We start from the raw sequence: 10,440 nt of genomic DNA, 5'->3' as shown, positions 1-10,440 counted from the left end.
GTATTTTAATACGTAGAATGGAGGAGGTAGCTCTCAGTCAGACTTTTATAGAGCTAAACAGGTCCTGTGGGTGGATATAGGGGCGGAGCTATATCATATGTATGCTGCCATGTCTTGGCGTCAGGAAAGGAAAATTACGGTAAGTATTTGATACAATTTTCCATTTTCATTTCAATTGCTGTGTTCCCACCGCTCAACATCATATACAGCCCGCCCCCTGGCCAGAGGATCTTTTATTGACAGATCACCCTTCCTGGGATTGGACAGGTGATCTGTCTATCAAAGTCCGGGGACTAGGAGGAGGGACTGTATCTGACAGCGAGCAGCGGGGAACACTGCAATGAAATTAAAGTCGTTATCGCTGTGTTCCCTGCACTGTGATCTGATCATCCGGGCGAGTCTCTGTCTCTCGCCCTCCCTCTCCCCCCCTCTGTGAAACCGTTGGGAGACGGACTCCTTTTCCACCGAGGCTGTTGGCAGTGCTAGCCCCCCGCTCCCTGCCAATAGCTCGCCAGCCCTCAAAATCCACTTGCAAAATGCAAGCAGGCAAGTGGAATTTTTGAGGGCTGCTGTACATGATCCTGCGCACAGTGGCCACCCTTTGGCAGTATATCTGCTATAGGGCAGTTGACAAGTGGTTAAGCTTTGCTAATGTTTTCCTCCTATATGGAAATTAGGTGTTGTTTTATTATCCTGTGATTAATGGATCCAATGGTGAGCACAGGGGGAAGTGTGTTTTTTGCACAAAGCGGATCACGCTGAAGATATAATATGAAAACATGTGGATATACTGTATATTAAAGTACTTTCACATATGAATTGGTGGACTGTAGTAGCCAGGCCTCAAGGGTTATTTGGCACCAGTTTCCTCACCCAACCCCGCCCCTAAACATGCCCTCAAATTATCTCATGAAATGACACTTAAATGTTTTATGCAGAATTAAGTTATAAAAATAAATATTAACAACTTTATTTGTGCTCACACCAATCTTTGGGCTGGAAGTGGTCAATTTAAAAAGAACCTTGAACTCAATTGAATTTAAATACAGTAAAACCTTGGTTTGAGAGTGTTTTGCAAGACAAGCAACATTTTTTAATAAATTTTGACTTGATAAACAAGCGATGTCTTGATATAAGAGTAGCAACATGTCACAACTGAGTATAAAAGAGAAGATATGCGCCTCTAAGTGTAGCAATATGGTTACATTTAATAGAGGTACAACATTTAGCAACATATTGCTACACATAGAGGCGTCTCTCTTTTTTTTAATAGTCTGTAGCTCCTGCTTAATTTTGCTTCTAATCCCCTTGTGGATGGACATTTTATGGCTACACAACCTGGTCACATTGCTATAATCTTTTTATATGGACTATAAAGTGAAGGACCTATGAATAAATGATTGTGGAACAAATCATTTGGGTTTCTTTCTGTTCTTTCCTTCGATAATATAGATCCAGTGGTCATCCCAGGCTAGGCAATTAATGCATGCAATCCTTTAGCTGCACGCTGGGTTGGCTGCGACAACCCCATCCTGGACCGAGGCAGCCGACAAATGTTACCCTGGCCAACAGCCTCACCACCTCACAGATCGGTCTTGGAGGTTGTCTCTGCCATCCCTGGGCACAGGTTCTCCTCTTCCCCTCCTGGAAGTTATAGTCTTCATACTTTCCCCCATTTCCAAGTATGCAGGGCTCACCTGCCTGCAATGGGTCTTCTGGTGAACAGCCGTGCTCCTTTGTCCCCTTCCCGGTGGGTATGGGACCAGCATCAGTGAAAGTTGTGAAGTGCAGGACTTAGTCCTGCTCCCTGGGTGTGTTGACGATCCCTGTGGCATGCCAGGAATGCTTTGGGCCTCCCTGCGGGTGGTCACACCACGCAGTCAGACTGGCTGTCATATCTATTAATAGATGCAACCTCAGCATTCTCAGAGGACTGGATCGTAGACCAAACATTGAAGTCAGAAAACTGACCAGAACACTGCAGTTGAGATGGAAAACAGAAAGGCAATATGTCACATCCAAGATGCAGTACACATGCACCTGAGGCCCATGACAAGTTGGTCCATCATGTCCATGGAGCTTGGGGGATCTGTTCCTACCCAGACTTTGGAGTAAGTACAGAGCTACTTGGTGAGTGTTAATCAAACAAAGGGCATAGTAAAAACCAGCTGAAAGAACAACCATAACCAGAGGGTTGGTGGCCGATATTGTCTCCCAGTCAGGGACCCGTGATGGCAGTAAATTACTTTCCAGAATCCCAAATGCCACACCCAACTTGGAGACTTAAGAACCACACGAGGAAGGTCTAATTTTTCAAGGGAAACAATACCAGTGGAAAGGGATGATTAGCAAGGTGACAACTATCTCCACAGCAGTAGCCCAACTGTGCAATTAATTTTTATTAACCACAAAACAGCAACAGTAAACAGTCTCATAAGTGTTTGAGGGGTGGCAGAGGCCCATCAGAGTGATACCGATCCTTATTTGAGGGACTTTGAAGAGTGCAGTTGCAAGGCCTCCAACAGACCCAAGACATTAGTAGGCTAATCCTCAAGTTGCAGAGTAGTGTGTACCACATCAGTAAGAGTTGAAACAGACTTTTTCATTCTGGAGCAATAGACTGCAAATTAGATATATCTACTGTGACTGATGGCTCAGAAAGGCAGATCAGCCATAAAATCTGCAGGGGAATGAGCTTAAAGCCTCTGCAGTCAGAGCCAGCCAGGGAACTGGGACCACAAAGGCCTGTGTGACTGTAGCAGAGATGTAGGCTGCCAAGGTAAGGTATTCAGCCCTATTTGTCAAAGCTAGGAAGGACCCTGATAAAGCCTAGTTCACACAGGCTCAATGTCAGGCGGGCTTCTGTCGAAGGGGTTTGACCAGAAAAAGGTCTGCCTATTTACTCCTTATCAGCGCTCTCAGCCAATGGCTCAGAATGCTGACCAGTGTACTGCCAGGGAAGGGGTGCAAAGCCCTCCCCCCATCAGAACACAATAGCACAGCTGGGGAGATCGCTGTACTAAGGTCAGTAGTGTATACTAAGCTTTAGCCTGAGCAGAAGATAGCAGGATTCCAGGTTGTAGATGCTGGTGCCTTCAGACGACATGGCATAAGCATCCCCTGAATAGTTAGTGGCGCAAACTGGGGTCACCTGGTGCAGACCGCTGTCTCTAAAACCCCACAGGTGTCAAAGGTTACTGTAGGGGGTCAGGCGCAGTAATGAACAGAGGATAAGTGTTCTACACCTCTTTTGCAAAAGCCAGGGAATTCTGTATGAATGGGGACAGACACATGACCCTCAACCTAGTGTATGACATTAGTTCTCAGTCACATAGCACTAGACACTTCCATGGCAAAAACGATCCAGAAACAGGGAATTTAAAGGCATCCAGCCACCTATGAAATGAGGTAAGCTCCTAGGCCTCAGCCCAACCAGACTACTCACAGAGTGAATCTTCAGATACAGGGCACACCCTAAAGCAGTGATGGGGAACCTTGGCACCCCAGATGTTTTGGAACTACATTTCCCACGATGCTCAACTACCCTGCAGAGTGCATGGTCATCATGGGAAATGTAGTTCCAAAAAATCTGGGGTGCCAAGGTTCGCCATCACTGCCCTAAAGCATTGCCAGCAGCTCTGGATCTGAACGTGCTGCGCAGCTGACCCCGGTACCAGAACATGGTCTGGAAGGCACCTTATGTTGCCTGAAGGTCAGTTTCTGGCTAGCCCAGCAACATCTGAACGCAGCACTTCAAAAGCCAGATGGCCAATATTGTAAAAAAGCAGGGATGCAAAGAAACCCTTGCTGGCAAGCAGAGATAAGACGTTTCTTGTGACCAGGTTTGCACACATTTCAGGAGGGATTTTGGTCCACTCTTCTTTACAGATCTTCTCTAAATCCTTAAAGGTTTCTTGTCAACCCAAAGTTTCAGCGCCCATCATAAATATTCTATAGGATTAAGGTCCGGAGACTGGCCAGGCCACTCCATGACCTTATTGTGCTCCTTCTTGAGCCACTACTTTGTTGCCTTGGTGGTATGTTTTGGACCATCGGCATGCCGGAAAACCCATCTTCAATGTTCTGGCTGAGGAAAGAGGGTTCGCAACCAAGACTTTACAATCTAGGGCTCCATCCATTGGCCTCTCAATGTGGTAAAGTTGGCCTGTACCTTTAGCAGAGAAACAGCCCAAAGCATAATGTTTCCCCCTCAGTGTTTGACTGTACAGATTGTGCTCTTAGGCTCATAATCACCATTTTTCTTCCTCCAAACACGAGTTGAGTTAATGCCAAAGAGCTCAATTCTGGTCTCATCTGACCACAGCACTTTCTCCCAATCCTTCTCCGAATCATTTAAATGTTCATTGGCATACTTCAGACGGGCCCATACATGTGCTTTCTTGCTGGCGCTGCAGGATTCCAATCCATGGCAGCGTATTGTGTTCTCAATTGTATGTTTGGTGACTGTGGTCCCAACTGCCTTGAAATCATTCACAAGTTCCTCCTGTGTAGTTCTGGTCTGATCCCCCACGACCATCTTTACCTCATGAGGCAAAATCTTGCATGGAGCTCCAGATCGAGGGCGATGGATCGTTATTTTGTATTTCTGTCATTTGTAAATAATCGCTCCAACAGTTGTCTCCTCGCCAAGCTTCTTGCTGATGGTCTTGTGTAGGTTTACAATCTTTTCCCCCTGATAACCTTTGACAGCTCTTTGGTCTTGCCCATGATGGTGGGTTTGAACGAAAGAAAGATTCTGTGGAGAGGTGCCTTTTATACACATAACGAGTTGTCGTTAGGCGCACCTTCTTAAAATTGACAGGACCAATGTGTGTACCACATGAGTACATACTGTAGCCAGAATTATTGTTGGCTGGTAGGGGATCAAATACTTATTTTTACTCACTGAACTGCAACTCGATTTAGAACATTTGAATCATGCGTTTTTTTTTTCCCTGCATTTTTTTGGTTGACATTTTCGCTATCATTTAAAATACACCTATGATAATTATAGACCCTTAGTCTTTTTGTAAGTGGGCGAACTTTCAAAATCTGCAGGGGATTAAATAATTATTTTCCTGTGTGTGTATTTTAATAGCAGTGCAGCACAATTTACTATTCCTCATATTTGACAGTGAGAGCTTTGATACCAGGAACAAATACCACCTACTCGTGCCTCGTTTCAGATTACATGGACGTCCGCAAAAACACACAAGTGAAGACAAAAACATGTAGGTGCAGGATTCCGCCTTTAACCTCTTGCCGACCCACCCATAGCCAAATGACGGCTCGATAATTCTGAATCGCGCTCCCTGGGACACGCACGCGGGAGTGTCCACGATAGCGGTCATTTACCACGTGATCGCTCCGTCAAATGAAACCGGCGTGTACCGATCAGTACAGTGTGAGGGGAGGGATTGGTGGCAGCAGCCGTCACAGATCCAGCCATCCATCCCGCCATACTCGGCCTCCGTATGTGGCCAGGCTGTGGAAAAGTCTCCTAGATGTGGTATCACCATACGCAGGAGGAGTAGGGGAATCTGTTTTGGAGTGTCAATTTTGGTATGTACATGCTATGTGTTAGAAATATTGTATAAATGGAAACATTTTTTTTTATATAAAGTGCTTTAAACCACTTCCCACCTACCGGCCATCATATGACGTCCTTGACTTTATGCAGGGATATCTGAATGATGGATGCAGTTACAGGCATCATTCAGATATAAGCTTTTTTAGCCAGCGATTTCCTACACCAGGGGTCTCCAAACTTTTTAAACATGGGCCAGTTTACTGTCCTTCAAAATTTAAGAGGGCCGGACTGTTGGCAGGTGGGAGTAGAGAATGTCCTGGCGTCAGTGGGAGTACACAACTCCCCATGATTGGTATTAGGGGGAGCAATAGTGCTCCATCATTGGTATCAGTAGTAGTAATAGTGCTCCATCATTGGTATCAGTAGTAGTAATAGTGCTCCATCATTGGTAGCAGTAATAGTGCTCCATCATTGGTAGCAGTAATAGTGCTCCATCATTGGTATCAGTAATAGTGCTCCATCATTGGTATCAGTAGCAGTAATAGTGCTCCGTCATTGGTATCAGTAGCAGTAATAGTGCTCCGTCATTGGTATCAGTAGCAGTAATAGTGCTCCGTCATTGGTATCAGTAGCAGTAATAGTGCTCCGTCATTGGTATCAGTAGCAGTAATAGTGCTCCGTCATTGGTATCAGTAGCAGTAATAGTGCTCCGTCATTGGTATCAGTAGCAGTAATAGTGCTCCGTCATTGGTATCAGTAGCAGTAATAGTGCTCCGTCATTGGTATCAGTAGTAGTAATAGTGCTCCATCATTGGTATCAGTAGTAGTAATAGTGCTCTATCATTGGCATCAGTAATAGTGCCCCATCAATGGAGTCAATAGTGGTATCCCATGGTATCAATAGGATTAATAGTACCCCATCCATGGTATCAAAGGGAGGACTAGGGCCCTATGATTGGTGCTAGTAATAGTGCCCCATCATTGGTTGCTGACAGTGGGGGGAATAATGCCCCAGGGGCCAGGTAAAAGCAAAGGGCCGCATCTGGCCCCCGGGTTGCAGTTTGGAGACCACTGCCCTACACCATAAGAATGATCATAGTGGCTGTTCCACCGCTTGATCGTTCTTATGGAAAGTGAAAGGGGACATCCTACCAACTCACCGCTACGATCAAAGCCAGGATGATTTTTGTATTTCAGGCTTCCCAGCCTAGAGGTGAGATGTGGGGTCTTATTGACCCCATATCTCACTGTAAAGAGGACCTGTCATGCCATATTCCTATTACAAGGGATGTTTACATTCCTTCTAATAGGAATAAAAGTGATTAAAAAAAAAAACTAAAATGAACAATAAAATGTAATTTTTAAAGAGTCCCTGCCCCTGTGTGCTTAAATGCTGAAGCGAACGCATTCGCAAGTCCCGCTCACATATGGAAACAGTATTCAAACCACACAAGCGAGGTATCGCTGCGAACATTAGTGCGAGAGCAATAATTTTGGCCCTAGACCTCATCTGTAACCAGTAAGAAATGGGGATTTTTTTTTTTTTTAAAGTAGCAAAGTTTGGCGCCATTCCACAAGCGTGTGCAATTTTGAAGGGTGACATGTTCGGTATCCATTTACTCTGCATAACTTCATCTTTCACATTATGCAAAAACATTAAGCTAACTTTACAGGTTTTTTTTATTTTTAAAACTCCCCAAAAAAAAAAAGCATTCGAAAAATTGCTGCGCAAATACTGTGCGAGATAAAAAGTTGCAACGACCGCCATTGTATTCTCTAGGGTCTATGCTTAAAAAAAAAAAGAAAAAAAAAAACCCCACACACAACTATAATGTTTTGGAGTTCTATGTAATTTTCTAGCAAATAAATGATGAATTTTACATGTAGGAGAGAAAAGGTGCTCCCTGCATGTTGGGCCTCTGTATGTGGCCACGCTGTGTAAAAGTCTCACACATGTGGTATTGCCATACTCAGGAGGAATAGCAGAATGGGGTGTAATTGGTGGTATGCCAATGCTGTGTGAGAAATAACCTGCAATTTTTTAGAGAAAAAAAAAATCTCGATTTTGCAAAGAACTTTGGGGGGGGGGGGGGGGGGGGGGGGTGTAATTAAAAAAAAAAAAAAAAAAAAAAAAACTCCATGCCTTTTTCTAAATACCTTAGAATGTCTTCTTTCCAAAAATGGGTTATTTGGGGGGTAATTTGTACTTTTCGGGCATGTTAGGGTCTCAAGAAATGATAGGCCGTCAGTACTTCAGGTGTGATCAATCTTCAGATATTGGCACCATAGCTTGTGGACTCTAACTTTCACAAAGACCATATAATATACACCAATTTGTACTTATTTTTTATCAAAGATATGTAGCAGTATACATTTTGGCCAAAATTTATGAAGAAAAAAAAAATTACAAAATTTGCTAAATTTTATAACAGAAACAAAGAAAAATACATTTTTCGTTTCAGAATCTTCAGTCATTTTACAGCGCAAAAAAAAAAGAAAACCCAACAGTGATTAAATGGCACCAAAAGAAAGCTCTATTTGTGTGGGGAAAAAAAATGGATACAGTGTTGTATGACTGAGTAATTGTCATTCAAAAAGTGAGAGCACCGAAAGCTAAAAATTTACCTGTTTTGCAGTTTGAGAAAAGGTTGCCACATGTAGTAATATTAAAAATATGCACACGTTGGCTTACCTGGCAATACCACATACAGTAAGATGTGGAAATCCAGCTAAAAGCTCTCAGAATAGTTTTACTGTTCGTATTCCCGTTGGAGAGATTTTACCTGGCTTCCGCTTCCGGTCACTAGTTCTGACAAAAAAAATTGAGGCAAATCTTTTCAAAAGACAGGTTAAAAAAACAAAAAAAAAAAAAAACAACACTTAAAGGTTTTTCTCCAGTCATGAATTGCACTTTAAGAAGTATGGCTAAATCTGAACATACTTCTCTTATGGGTCACAGGAGTGCACTCCTGTGACCCAGATTTAGCCGACAGCAGGCTAAAGTTCACTGTTGGCTGATGTCACCCGATAATGTTGCAATCCATACAGATGCCTGACCAGCAGCTGCCTCAGCCTCTTCACGTAATGCTGAAAGACTGAGCCAGCCACTCCTGCCCCCTCCACAGCCCAGTGAGCGCTGGAGGGGCAGAACAGAGCCGGTGACGGACAGTCAACGCACTCTATTCAATGAAGACCAACAACCAGCAGGGGGACTGATGCTGCAGCCACAATACATAAAGTATATATAGTTTGCTACTTAAATATCCTTCACATCTGTTTAAAAGACCGGGAACACATTTTCTTTTATTTTCGCGATACATTCTCCACTGAAATCAAAGCATGGTCTAGCACAGCGATTCTCAACCTTTTTCCAGTCGGTGGAAACCCTTAAAAAGTATTTTCAGTCTTGAGGCACCCCAGTCCAAGGCTTGGTTCACATTACGGTGTGTCGCAGAACACGCGCAAAATCGTGCTCATTCCTGACACAAATGCTCTGCTCTTTAGGGGTGCCATTAATTCTTAATGGTACCCCCCACACATGAGAAAACGCGGGGGTGCTTTTGCTGCAGTGCAATTAAAAAAATTAAAAAATAAAAGTTTGGGGACTTGTTTCCCTGCATTTTGTGGGTACGGAAATGAATGGACTGCCCTACTTGCAGCTACACAGATGTGAACCAAGGGCTTGTTCACAAGTCATAGAGGCGGTAAAACCACATGGTTGAGCTGTTTTTACCACTCCCAACTTCTCCACCTTTAGCTGCAGAGGCAGCAACTGAGGGTGTGCACGTGCTGTGGTTGCAACTGGAGGTATACCGAGGGTGAATGGGGCTGCACTGCAACTACCCCGCAACTGTGTGCATTGCACGGTTGCAGTGTAGTGATGTTGCATTTAGGCTAGGTTCACACCTATGCGAATTGAGTGCGGTTTAAACCGCATCTAATTCGCAGGACATTTCAAAATACATTGTTTTCAATGAGGCAGGTTCACATATGTGCGATGCATTCGCACTGCGTATTGCCTCCAAACCGCATGCGGTTTTTATGTCTTGCGGTGCGGCTCAGGTGCGAATTCAGTCCCATTATCTTCTATGGGTACGCATCTAATTCGCACATGTGTTCAGTTCTCTGCAGGAGTTTCTCTCATTCAGCTCAATACAATTCTCCCCCACTCTCCTCTCACCCGGAAGTTCTCCCAGGTCTCCAAATTCGCACCTGATCTGCAGCTAAACCGCAGTTGATCTGCAGAACACCCTCTAGAGAAATCTGCAATGACAACGCAGCTCAAAAAAGCAACGCACTAGTGTGATTCCGGCCTCATGGGCTTAAAACAGGTGGTAAAGAGGCAACATAATGCCTCTTTACCGCCTGTCAAATGCCTCTGAAAAGCGATCTGTGCATGGATTGCTTTTCAGAGGAGAGCAGTCCTTGCTGCTATCAAACAAGCCCTACAAAAGTAATTCTGATGGTACAGGAATGGGGGGGGGTTCAGGATTAAAAGTAACAAACACATACATATGCTTACACACGCATACACACATACATATGCGCACATACAGACACTCACATGTGCACACAGACACATGTATAAAGCCATTTTAAAATGAATCTAGCTTAGTACCTTTCCAGGTTCCTCATTCAGCCGGGTATTGCACTCTAGGGGGAAGCAGAGAGCACAGCACACTCCTCTGCACTTTACTTTCACTTTTGAAGCCAACAGAGCTTCTCACAGTTCGGCAGGAGAGCTCATCTGACAGCCTTCTCTCCACTGACCCCCGCGGCACACCCGAGAACCTCTGACGGCACACTGGTTGAGAAAGGCTGGTCTAGCATGGAGTGCACTTGGCAACATGGTCAAACTGGCCCCTTTAGATTACACCATCGGACACCTTAATTTTTTTTTTTTTTAAAGG

This window comes from Rana temporaria, chromosome 9 (assembly GCF_905171775.1).
Source record: "Rana temporaria chromosome 9, aRanTem1.1, whole genome shotgun sequence".
Classification (NCBI taxonomy): Eukaryota; Metazoa; Chordata; class Amphibia; order Anura; family Ranidae; genus Rana; species Rana temporaria.
This window is presented reverse-complemented; position numbering follows the sequence as displayed.